This window comes from Microtus oregoni, unplaced genomic scaffold (assembly GCF_018167655.1).
Source record: "Microtus oregoni isolate MIOR12 unplaced genomic scaffold, Mior012 000025F_ref0000491, whole genome shotgun sequence".
Lineage (NCBI taxonomy): Eukaryota > Metazoa > Chordata > Mammalia > Rodentia > Cricetidae > Microtus > Microtus oregoni.
In genome coordinates, this window is record NW_024543084.1 from 25,550,789 (window position 1) to 25,563,973 (window position 13,185).

Here is a 13,185-nt window from a genome sequence, read left to right on the forward strand (position 1 = left end):
CTGTGAGTTCGAGACCAGCCTGGTCTACAAGAGCTAGTTCCAGGACAGGCTCCAAAACCACAGAGAAACCCTGTCTCGAAAAAACCAAAAAAAAAAAAAAAAAAGAGACATCTAGCCAGTCAGTTGTGGTACGCGCTTCGTTCTAGCACTCAGGTGGATCTCTATGAGTTCAAGGCCAACCTGGTCTACAGGGCGAGTTCGAGGACAAAGAAACTCAGTCTCAAAAAAACAAAAAAGACAGACAGACAGAGAGAAAGAGAGAGATCCAGGCCTCCACTGGGGGATCCTAGGAGGCAAGGGCTCCTCCACCCCAAGCCATGTCCCCAGTCGCTTATGAGGGATTCTAGACAGGAACTCCACCTCTGAGCCATGCCCCCAGCCCCTCACGGGGCATTCTAGACAGGGACTTTACTGCTGAGTCACAGTTTCAATAATTATAGCTTCATGACATCTTTCTCAAGGGGACTTGGTTTTCTGTGACTTCCGGTACACCTACCTCATGCAGTGTTCAGAGTCTGGGACCCGGAAGCTCATCAAGCTGTGGCCCAACATCCTGTCTTAAGTGGATGTGAAACCCATACCCTGAGAATCCCCGGGTGTGCACACATGGAACCATGAGCCACTGTCTGTGTTCCCTGTGGAAAACAGCTTGGTTGCAGGGCAGACTTGGACAGTAGGTCCTGAGAAACTATATTCTGTCTCGCCTTATTATTAATTTACTTCAAGAGTCACAGTCTGTGGCCTTAAACTCAAAGGAAATGCTACTGCCTCAGGACTACAAGTGTGAGCACCATGCCTGGTAATTCTCTCTTGTTAAGTGGGTTTTTTTGTTTGTTTGTTTTTTTATTTATTTAAGAAAAACATAAGAGGTTTACTGTGCAGTGCAGGCTGGCCTGGAATTACACTGCCTCAGCCTCTGGACTGCTGGAATCAAAGACAGGTGCCACCATGCCAGCTTCTTAGCTCTTAAATACTGAAAAGCTAATGTGCTTGACTTCCTCAAGTACCAACCACCCCATTACGCTCCCCACCACACACACGTAAGCAGGGGAAAAAAGAAACAAGCCGTCAGAAGCAGTTTCTCAAAAATTAGTACAAAAATAATCCCCTTAGGGCTGGGGAGATGGCTCAGTGAACATGTGTCATGCACAAAGCAAGTCCTGATCCCAAAACCCCCATAAAAAGTCAAGGATGGGCTGGGCAGTGGTGGCACATGCCTGGAATCCCTGCACTCAGGAGGCAGAAGCAAGTGGATCTCTGAGTTTGAGGCCAGCCTGGTCTACTGAGTAAGTTCCAGGACAGCCAGGGCTACACAGAGAAACCCTGACTCAAAAAAAAAAAAAACAAATAAAAAGACAAAGCCAAGAGTGGTACTAGATGCATAACTCAGTGCTGGACTCCAGGCTCACTGGCCAGTCTGGCTAGCCAACTGTGTAGCTTCTGGTTCCATGAAAGACCCAGCCTCGAAAACTAAAGTGAAGCACAATTGAGGAAAACATCTGACATCGTCATTTGGCATCTACATACACGTACCATACAAGTTGCTAATATGTAAGTGAGTACACACATTCAAACACACACACACCAATCCTTTTGTCAGATCAAATCAACCTGGTAGATCATTCAAGGGGAGTCATCAGAAACAAAACTGGTTAGTAGAATGTGGACCTCCCACCCAACAGAATACTACTCAGCAACAAAACGGAATAAAGTTCAGGTCCATGCAATAGTGTGGAAAAACCTCAAAAACACCATGCTGCAGTCAAACTTCCTAGCTCACAATGCAATCCCAGCACTTGGGAGGCTGAGGCAGGAGGATTGCCACCAGTTTGAGGTCAGTCTAAGTACATAGTGAGTTTGCCCTTCCCAAAAATAAAAAAAATAAAAAATAAATAAATTAGCCACAATGCTAAGGGCAGGCAGCCAGACTAGAGAGGGCATGTGGTACATGAGTCGTCAATGAGAAACTCTCAGGTAGACCACTGCACAGAGGATGGCACATCAATGACATTAGTGCCTGTCCTGGGCTAGGAAGAGAATATCTATGTTAAAGGATTCCCTTTAGGGGATGTGGAATGGCCCTCAAAGGAGATAATGTCCACACGTGTGCACACACATGCACACATGTGCTTGTAGCATACTGTGTCTCTGCTAACATCACAGCTAGCAGCATATAAATTGGAATGTTCCCATGAACTAAGACCAAGTCTCAATCTGCAGTCAAGACTGGTCCAGAGCACATGATCCTCCTCTAGCCTCCTCAGTGTGCCTAGCACAGAGGAGTGACCACACCTGGCCTGAGCATGCCTCCTAAAACCTGAAAGACAGTTGACAAGAGGGCTTGGCCTCTAGGACGTTCACTACCCAAAAATGAAGACTAAAGTTTGAATTCCCAAGCCCATGTGAAAAGCCAGGTGACACCTTTAATCCCAGCACAATGGAGGGAGAGGCAGGCGGAGGAGGCCAGCCTGGTCTAGGTAGTGAGTTTCAGGTCAGTCAGAGCTACAAACTAAGACCCTGTCTAAAATAAAACAAAACAAAAAAATTCAAGCCTGGCTGCATGTGGTGACCCAGCATCCGAGGGTGGTATAGACATAGGAGGAACCTAAGAGCGCAATGATCAGCCAGCCTCACCCAACAGCAGCACATCCTGTCTCAAAGGACAGAGGAGAGAGACAGCCTGCTCTGGGCTCCGCATGAACGAACACTTGCACACATGTAGCACATGAATTCAACACACACACACACCTCCATGTGCACACCAAGCTTTTGTCAGCAATCCAGACTCAAAGAAGACACCAACTCTTGGCCCATGCAAGGACACCATGAGGCCCTAGTGTTGGGATTCGGCTAAACACAGGCAGCCACTCTTCAGGCTCCACGCATGCCAATTCTCCTGCGTGAAAAGCCAGGCTCAGAGCCACATTCTGGCAGCCACTTTGGAATTCACTAGAGAAGGCAGAATGGGGCCCCACAAAGAGCAGGGCGGCCGACTAGTTTATATAAGGCCATAATTTGAAGCCACGTGTTTGGCGGGTGAAATCATTCCCCGGCTAAAAGAAGAAGGCTGGCATTAGGGCAGGATGAGCTGAGCAGTGGGGGATCCACTACCCACGGTCCCTCGCAGTTCCCTGTGGCACTTAGTTTCCTTTTGTATTTGTATGTGTGTACATACATGTGTGTGTGTGTAGCACACTGCCCCCCCCCCCCATAAAAGCAGGGTCTAGCTATATAGACCTGGCTGGCCTGGAACAGCCCATTCTCCTTCCTCAACCTCTAGAGGGCTAGGACCACAAACATGCACAACTATGTTCCAGAGGGCTAGGATCAGAGACATGGAGAACCACGCTCTAGAGGGCTAGGATCACAAACGTGCAGAACCACGCTCTAGAGGACTAGGACCATAGCCATGCAGAACCACGCTCTAGAGGGCTAGGACCACAGACATGCAGAACCACACTCTAGAGGGCTAGGACCACAGACATGCAGAACCACGCTCTAGAGGGCTAGGACCACAGACATGCAGAACCACGCTCTAGAGGGCTAGGATCACAGACATGCAGAACCACACCCATTATTTAATTACTATTTGGAAGGATCCGAAATGCGCTGATGAATGGCTGAAACCAGCTGATCTGACAGTTGCAAAGATCAGAGCCAAGGAGCCACAGAACAGCCCTGTTCCAGTGTTGGTCCCAGCCCCAGACAGAAGACAATACTATGCACAGGAGAGGTTGGGAGTTAAGAGAGCACCTCATGCTAGGCAGTGGTGGTGGCACTCGCCTCTAATTCCAGCACTCGGGAGGCAGAAGCAGGTGGATCTCTGTTAGTTTTAGGCCAGTCTGGTCTACAGAGCAAGTTCCAGGACAGGCTCCAAAGCTACAAAGAGAAACCCTGTCTTGAAAAAAATGAGAGAGAGAGAGAGAGAGAGAGAGAGAGAGAGAACACCTCATTGCTCAGTTTATAGGAGAGATGGTCCAGTGATAGGAAATAGGATCTCATAATAAAAACTCCCCCCTCCCCCAAGTGGAGATGGGTTGGGGCATGGTTCATGGGTGGAATCCCTGCCTAGAACCTCAGAGTGAAGGGCTGGGGGCAGGTAGGGTTCACTGGTGGAACCTTTGCCTAGAATACCCCAGCAAAGGGCTGCAGGCCTGGCCTATTGCTACAGCACTTGCCTACTATGCACAAGGCCCTGGTTTCTATTCCCAACACTGCAAAGAATAAAGAAAAAAAATAGTGTAGGTGGCCCTAGAAATGTATCATGAGTTGCCTGGACTCCAGCCAAAGTCCAGCATGGAATATTAGAAGAACTATAGGTGTCTTGTAGCCCAGACATTGCTGAAGGGTCACATATCGGGATGCCCAAGGGCCATGGGGGCAAAGCAGAGGTCTGCAACTTCTACCTAGAGCTCTCAGTGAGCCAGCATGGAGGACACCATTGGCCAGGCTGGAAGTTGTCTGGACTGCTCGCTGGGATCCACACCCCCTGGGAACCTTGGAGTATGAAGCTACTTGGGAAGGGAATCTCGACAGAACAGGAGGTGAGAAGATATCATAGGAAGATAGAACAATCCCTAAAAACAATGTCTGGCACTCTCAGAAGACACAGGGCTGACATGGACACACAGCACTTGTATGATGTGGGAGTCTCCCCTGTACGCTGTGAATACACTCAAGTTTTGGGGTTTTCTTTTCTTTTCAGCATTGGGAATGGAACCCATCACCTTGCACACACCAGGCAAACACTCTACTACTATAGAGCTAGAGCCCCGAGGCTGACCCCACAGGAGAGACTGAGGCAAGGGGTCTAGAAGTTCACACCAGCAGGGCTACTCATCAAGACCCTGTCTCAAATAAGGACATAAAAAAAGAACATACAAATTCAAGGGAGGCAGAGATGGAGACTGCTGGGATGTGATCTGAGCCATAGGCCACTCAAGCCCAAGATCCTGGAGGGAGCAGGAAGGAGCCTCCACCTGGAGCCTCTGAAGAAGGCAGTCTCCTAGATTCGGGACTTTGGGCCTCCAGAACCCAAAAGTTTCATCCCTGCTGTTTTAAGCCACCTGGCTTGTGGCCACTCATGGCAATCTAGCATCCATACCTATGTGCCCAAGAGGAGACATGGGGTGTTCTACATGCAATGGTTCTGGGTTGCTGCCAGCAAGCCCTGCAGGCGGCTGCGGCCTTCTGTCTCTCCAGCTTGAACATGGTGCAAAGGCCCTGTGGAGTCTCCCCTAACTCCACAACAGAACTCAGAACATGCCATTTTTCCTTTCTGAGGCCACTCTTGACATCTGAGGATCAGGTACCATGGAGAAGTATGAACTGGGCCACTTTAAATACCATCTGCCACCGACTCTGTCACCCATTTCTCAAGGCATTCTCCCTGCCTGAGGTCTACCCGCTTATGTCCTGAAAAGCCAGTGTCTGTCTTTCTCTCTCAACAAGGTCTCGTATAATCTGGCTGGCCTCCCACTCACCATGATCTTCCTTCCTGTCTGGTTGTCAAGGCATGTTTACATGATGCTATTGCATACCTTAGGAAGGCTCTCCAACAACTAAACTCGCATCCTGGTCTGCCTGTCTTCTTTGAAGCAGAATTTCTGTAGCTCACGATGGTCTTGAACTATTGATCTTCCTATATCATTTTCCCCAAAGCTGGAATGACAGGCTTGTGTCCTCTTCTTCCAGTCAATGAACACCACTCCAGTGTCCCCAGGGTCTGGTATTGGGTTACTATCTTGAGAATGTGGCCATGAGGCAGGTGAATGACACTCAAGTAGAACAAAGGCACATTCCCACAGTCATTACGCACCCTGGCATACCTAATCACTGATAAGCTCAGCACCAGTTTTAGCTGCAACTACTTGGGTGGTACTGGTATAGATGGAGCAGGGGCCTCAACACTGGTCTGCATCCTCCAGTGTCAGGACAACCACAGCAAAGAACGACTTGTCTCAAACACCTGAGGAGTAGAGAGACCCACAAACCCACATGTCATAGTGGATGTCTGGGATTGGGAGGTAGGAATGCAGGGAAGCAACCAGAGCTGGAGACAACTGGAAGGAGCCAAGCATACAAGGAGCATGGGGGCAGGTGCCAAGTGAGGGCAGTGAGGGCACAGGCCAGCTGTGGCTAGTTAGGAAACGGGTCCAGTACGGACGTGAGATGAGTCAAAGAAGGATGGTCAGATCCTGAGGCCCTACAAATGTGGGAAGGAGTTTAGACAGTCGCATGTGTCCGATAGGGACACTGTGGGAACTGATAAGAGTCTGGACAAGGCAGGATCCCATGCAGTGGTCTCTGCAGGTGTCAGGGGAGCTTACAGTGGCAGATGTCAGACCTATGACAAGCAGGCAAGCTCTGGGTGCAGGTGGAAGGCAGGGCACAGGCCCTAGAAGTGAGTAGGTTTGGGATCATCCCCCATGCCTCACAGGCTGCAAAATAAAGGCAAAGCACACTGGGAAGCAGACAGGTCCCATGCACAGAACAGACATCTCTGTGGCCCTTTCTAGAATTTCCACAGACCACTGAACACTAGGTCCCAGAAGCAGAGCCACCTGAAAGACACCAACATCCTGCCTGCTGCTTAAAGTTGGTGAGACATCTAAGTCTTACTCCAGTCGCAGGGCCCCTGGGAGGGCAGGAAATCACTCACCCCCCCCCCCAACACACATTTGATAACTGAAACAGGGTCCTCCCATGGAGTCCACACTGGCCTTAGGCTCCTAACCCTCCTGCCTCAGAGTGACCAGGCTCCCAACTTGTTTTGAAGGGCAGTTGACTTATATACAGTCTAGGAGGTAAGGCCAATTAAGGTTCTGTCGTTGGGATCATCTAAGGCCCTGAGAGTGGTAGGGACCTAGTGTCAGGCTCTTGAGTGGGTTTCCCCAGCCTAACGGCTCTCTGTGTGGGAACTCCCCAGTGATGTCGTACCATGGGACTCTCCATCTCACTGGCTATGTGGGTCTGGGCCTCAGGCTGAGAATGAAGTAGTAACTCAAAAAATACTGTCTCCTATGTTTCTAAAGGTCAAGAATCCTCTGTGGGAAATGCCTGGGACCATAGCATTTTAGATTTTTGATATTTCTAGATTTTACAACATTTACAAATACAAAAAAAAAAAAGAAAGGCAGCTTGGCATACATGCCTGTGATCCCAGTACTTGGGAAACTGAAGCAGAAGATTGCTACAAAGGAGATTGAAGACTGCAAGTTCCAGGCCAGCAGTCTAGCTCTCAAAAAAAAAAAAAGTCATGCTGATGATTCCACCCAACTATAAGCCAAAAAGCTTCTGCATCAACCCTGCCATTCATCGGTCAGCCTGTTGATGGCAATCCATCTCATGATGCCGCATGAGGAATATTCTATCCATGGCATCACGTGAGTGGCTCAGAAAGTTCCAGGTTTGGGAGAATTTACGAGTTTGGATTTGGAAATGGTCTTCTGCTGTGGCAGAGCCCTTGCCCAGCATGCAGGGACCCAGGTTTGGTTCCAACAGTGAGAACAAAATCCCAAATATTAACAGTAACAAACTCCTGTCCAGTTTCCTCCAAAGTCCACAGGGACTCCACCTTCAGGACCCAGCAGGACCTCTGTGACCTGTGAGAAGGGATCTAACCAGGACCCAGCACCACAAGCCCTGCCCTTGTGTATACCTTTGGTGACACCACCTAACCCACTAGAAACCTATCCACGTGGGAGCTCGGTGGCACTCATGTCACCAAACAAAGCCCAGGCCCTAGGGCCAGCATGGACAGGTAGTGTGGAAAGCGTGTCTCTCATGACATCAGTGACTGCCACTGGGCTGAGTGTCTTCAGGGAACAATGTCATCAGGAAGAATGGTGTCACTGAATCCTCACAGACCAAGGCCGGAACACTGCCTGCTATAGAGAACAACTACCATCCCCAAACGTCACGGAGTGACTGCCACACAGTTCAGGGGGGCCCTGGAGTCTCAGGGGTACAGGAGAAGGTAGCTTGGCTCCTCCCCATGCCCACAAGACTCATGACAGATCCAGCAAAGGGACGTAAACACAGTGACCTCAAGAAATAACCACCTGCCTCGGTGGCCGAGTCCACACTCCACCTCCAACCTGTCTTTCCCTGCTAAGCCCATGAGGAAAGTCAGACCAAGTCCCCAGTGGACCAGGTGCTCACAATTCCTTTCCACAGTCATGCCTACCTACCCCGATAAATTCCATCTCTGTGGACAAGGAGATCCTGTCACCATCCCAAGCCAAGTCTAGGGACCCCAGCATCCTCACCAGGAAATGAGTGCCTGGGGAAGTTCCAGGGACCTAAGGACAGAGAGGGGAGTCCCTTACTGGCTTCACTCATTCAAGAACAGATGAAGGTGGCTCTGACTCTGGGAAGGGCGGTAGGAAGAACCCAGGTCTGGGTGCTGATATTGATGCACAGCTGTGGCCTTGCTGCTCAGGAAGCAGCATTATTACCTCCAAGGTCCCTGGTCTCCATAAGAGCTTATTTATTTTTAATTATGTGTGTCTGTGCGGACTTATACTGAGTTTGCAGTGTTTGCAGAGGGCAGAAGACGGCATCAGAGTCACCTAGGGCTGGAGTTACAGGTGACTGTGAGCTGCCCACAGTGGCTTGCTGGGAACATATTTCTGGTCCTCTGGAAAAGCAGCAAGCAATTTTAACCACTGAGTCATATCTCCAGCCTTCCCTCTGGCTCTAGAAACAAGTGTTCTGCCCCTGGACACCTTCACAGCTCCTGCCAGGGTATGAACTCCTGACTACACAGACAAAACAGTTCCTGTTCCCCTCACTGTCCCCAAGGGCTAACTCCAAGCCTGGCTCCCAGTCAACCCTCCATTCTCACTGAAAGATTCTGAAACCCTTCCAGAAGCTTCTTTAAACCAATTGTCTCAGACAGTAGCTGATCCATGATGGAGTAGCTTTGGGATGTTGTTCTCCGTGACACAGAAATGATATGAATAGGGCATCCCACTTCATGCTGTTTATAAATTTCACCTGGCCCCTTACCGGGCACTCACAGCCCCTTGAAAACCACAAAAGAAAGCCAGCCAGGTGTCAGCCAGATGGTGGTGGCACACACCTTTAATCCCAGCACTCTGGAGGCAGAGGCAGGCGGATCTCTGTGAGTTGGAGGCCTGCCTGGTCTACAAGAGCTAGTTCCAGGACAGGTTCTAAAGCTGCAGAGAAACCCTGTCTTGAAAAACCAAAAGGCTAGGTATGGTGGTTCAAAACCTGTCATCCTGCACTTGAGAGGCTGAGGTAGGAAGACTGGGAATTCAAGGCCAATTTGGGCAATCCCTCTCCGCAAAAGTCCCTAAAGATCACCAGCTCCTTCCAGACAGAATCCCAGCCTCTCTGGATTTACTGTGAACATAAGAGGGTAGAATCCAGAACCCTCCCTTACCAGGAGCTTTCCAGAGTTGACGTGGTCAACCAACTTACTCATTCCTTAAAGTGTTTATTCAACAGAGAAGGAACTGGATGAACACAGTGCGGGGGGGGGGGGGGGGATGATCTGTCTCCCCTCTACTGGCTGAAAACCAAGTTTGTCACTGATCCAGCATTAAGGGCCGAGACGCCCTCACCCTTTGCTCATGAGCTCAATTCTTAAAGCCCAGGATGCTTACTTTTACTTTTTGGTCATTGAAACTGTAGCTCTACAGCCCAGGTTGGTCTCAACTCAGGATCTTCCTTCCTGTCTCAGCATATCTGCTGAAACTGCACGTGAGGCCACTCCAAGATCCCCACCTCTGACTTTAAAGACAACTCCATCAGGAAACAAGGTTCTTTACAATGACGATTAAAATGAAGCGAGATCCCCAACATGAACTTTCATCTGTGTGGTTAGTGTCCTCCTAGTTAAGACATAGAGACAAAGCCGGGCGGTGGTGGCGCACGCCTTTAATCCCAGCACTCGGGAGGCAGAGGCAGGCGGATCTCTGTGAGTTCGAGGCCAGCCTGGTCTACAAGAGCTAGTTCCAGGACAGGAACCAAAAGCTACGGAGAAACCCTGTCTCAAAAAAAAAAAAAAAAAAAAAAAAAAGACATAGAGACAAGCTCAAAGAAAGATGACAGGAGACAAAGGGGGACGATGGGGCCACCCATGAGCCTGGGGTAGATTACCATGAACCCCAGAGGAGGCGGCCATGCCTGTATGTGGTCTTGGACTCTTGGCCTTCAGAACCTCATGACGGCCTGTGGGTTGTCCATCTAGTCTGTGGCAGACGCAAGACTGCCAGAATTGTCTCTAGCTTGACTCCACCTCACACGTCCACACTTGTGCGTATGACACCCTGCAGAGCCGGGATCTACATGAGTCAACTCTGCCAGCTTATTCATCACTGCACAGTCCTCCAGGCTGAACCCCTGAATCACTTCTCAGGGATCCCTGACTAGGAAATGAGCAGATCCCGAGCTCATCGGCTGCATTTTTCCAACGTGCCTAATAGTGGAGGCTTTTCCCAGCCAAAGTGGATAGCAGTACAGAGACAAGGCCCTTTGTTCTGTCCCTCCGGGAACCACGAGGGCAGAAGAGAAGGGCCTGTCTTGCTCTGTCTGAATGGTGGGCCGGGCAGGGGCTGCCTGGCACAGCTGGGTTGGGGACCTCAAAGACACAAAGGCCTGGCAGGTGGGACATGGGGAGGGGTGCACATCTGAGAGAGGGTCATTAGCTGGAGGAGCTCCAGAGTAGACGACCTTCCCCCACTGAAGTAAGCAGTTATGTCACGGTCATTGGTGAGAGGAGTCAAAAGGAACAGGCAGAAAGAGAGGGGACAGCAAGGAACAAAGACACAAACCCCAAAAGAACTTCAACAGTGTGGGAAAGGATGAGGACCTTGGGGACCTGGGCCATGGAGGAGATAATGCCGTTTATCAGAGGCATGGTGATCAGACAACCTTTGATACTGGAGTCTGGTATAGCTAATCTTGCAAGAAAAGTGACAGTTTGTTCCCAGATGGGGACAGAGACTCCAGAAACTCAGGTCAGTGGTGATACAATGGCAAGAGAGACAATGGCCCTGCTGTGCCTGTCAGGCTGCCTCATGGGGCCCACCTGCCTTGGTTCCTCCAGGGTATCCCTCCTCCCACCCAGCAGCTAGCAGAATTAGCATCCAAGGTCTCCCCACCTCTCCCCCAACTCCTGCAAATGCCCGGGAGAAGCACTGAGGCCAGGAGGGGCTGTAGCCATAATTTCACACACAGCATCTATTCTCACCTTGGGTGCATTCCATGTGGCTCACTCCACATGACACAACCTGTCATCATCTCTGGTCACCACCCTCATGATAATGTGAGCCAAGGATGCTACAGCATCACAGGGTAGACAAGGTGGCCCTGCAGCCAAAGAATGACCCCACACCAAATATCACAACAGTTTGACAGCCACATCTGAATTAAGGGCTATTGTAGAGGGTTGAGGATCAAGGACTTGTTGGCTTTTTGTTCTCTTGTGGTGCTGGAGATGCCTGGGCCTTGAATGTGCCGAGAGCTGGAACATGAACCTAGCCGGTCAGCCATGTTCCCTGGTTCTACAGAGTCTAGGGATCTAGCTCCAAAGCTAGCACTACTTTGAGAGGACAAAGACCCTCTCTTGGTGGCTGAATGGAATAGACAGCTGAGACAAACAAAAGCAGAGACCCCATTGCGACTGGGTCTCTGCTCCAGTCATTGTGGTTCATCACTCACATGACTTCCCAGGTGTGGCTGGGATCAGCCACCTCTTCAGAGGATATATAATGAACTTCCCTCATCGTAAACCTCGATCTCCAGTTCTGCCCCTTTGATAACCCATGCCGCCTATCACTCTGCGCAGCTGCCCGATGGGAATATCATTTTTTCTATGGAAAGGGACAGTAGTTGTCCCTGAGGCACAAGAAGGTCTCAGCTCTGCTCTCAGGAGGCAGCCAAGCACTTGGCACAACCGGCTCTTGCTCTGGCAGACTTTGGACCCATCCAGCACATGCCACTCCAGAGATGAGGGAAGAGAAGCCACTATTTCATGGTCTTGTCAGGAAGGGTGTCAAGCCAGGAGTCCAACTGACCCACACGGTCACCAGCTGGACTTGAGAGAGGGTTTTACCCAACCAGGAGGTCAAAGCCACAGCTTTGTGCTTTGTGCAAGAAGCACACTGGATACCTGGCTAGGGATATGGCTCCATGGTGGAACACTTACCCAGCATGTATGTGTAAGGCTCTAAGTTCCATGCCCAGGATTGCAATGCAGGAGACAGAGGAAAGTCGGGGCTGCATAAAACCAAAGGGTATGTACCAGAAACACGAAAGTTAGTAAGTGGGGTCAGCTCTTGAAAAAAGCTGACACAGACCAATCCGGTTACTTTGCAGAGGAGGACACCAGACACAGGGCACTTCTTCCAGGAGACCCCCACGCAGTCACATGCTCTGGGTGCACAGTGGAAACCACATGGCCTTGGCATAGGAAGATTCAGGTCCTCCCTGGGGTCTCCAGACCCAAGCAGTCTTTGACATTGCAAGAGGCATGACTGAGCAGTGTGCCCTAGGGCAGGCTAAGATGAGAGCTTTCTTACAGAACATTCCAGAAGTGAATAGGGCAGTCACGTCTCTGAGACTTTTTTTATATTCAGATTTTGTACCAAATGGAACTCTAAACCTGGTTTTCTTCTGCAAGCACACAGCAGATAGGGAATCCTAGCATTGGGGGAGGGGAAAGAAGAAAGTCATGCCATCCAAAACTAGGCAGTTCCAGGCCCTTGTAGGAGCAGATGGGCCTTTGACAACTTTTCAGTTGTCCATGTCACCTCCGGTCATTCCTGGACATCTTAAGGTTCTGGAGTCTAAGACCAGACAATACTCAGGGAAGGAAGGAGCTGTAACATGAGGGGCTGCATCCGAACCAAAGAGGCAGATAGGCCTCCCCTCAGAAGCCCTGGAGCTAGAAGACCCCAGAAAAAGAACGGAGAGCTTGCTGGCAGCTGTGCTTCCCTGGTGCTGAGCTCACAACCACTGCCGGGGGACACATTTCCTGTATGTCGGGTTTTACCCATTTAAGTCCAAGGATGCAACTCTCTTGAGAGGGTGGCTTCCACCCTACCCGGCTCCCTTCCTTCTGATGCGCTGGCCAGCCGGCCGGCCATTTGGAGCGTTAGCACTTCTCCCTAGCTCCCCTAGAACCCGGCTAGTTCTTTCTGGAGCGGAAAGTGA

The 13,185-nt window shown here is 50.3% G+C and overlaps 1 protein-coding gene across 17 annotated transcripts in view; it reads right to left on the reverse strand.

Moving 5' to 3' along the window:
- Nucleotides 1–13,185, reverse strand: part of Myo9b (myosin IXB) — an 88,138-nt gene that overhangs the window by 74,278 nt on the left and 675 nt on the right. The window contains exon 2 of one of the 17 annotated variants that reach the window (XM_041674136.1): nucleotides 12,179–12,249. The exons of the other annotated variants lie outside the window; for them this stretch is intronic. The gene's annotated coding sequence lies outside the window, so the exon portion shown is untranslated. The remainder of the gene's footprint in view (nucleotides 1–12,178; nucleotides 12,250–13,185) is intronic. 17 annotated transcript variants of the gene reach the window in all.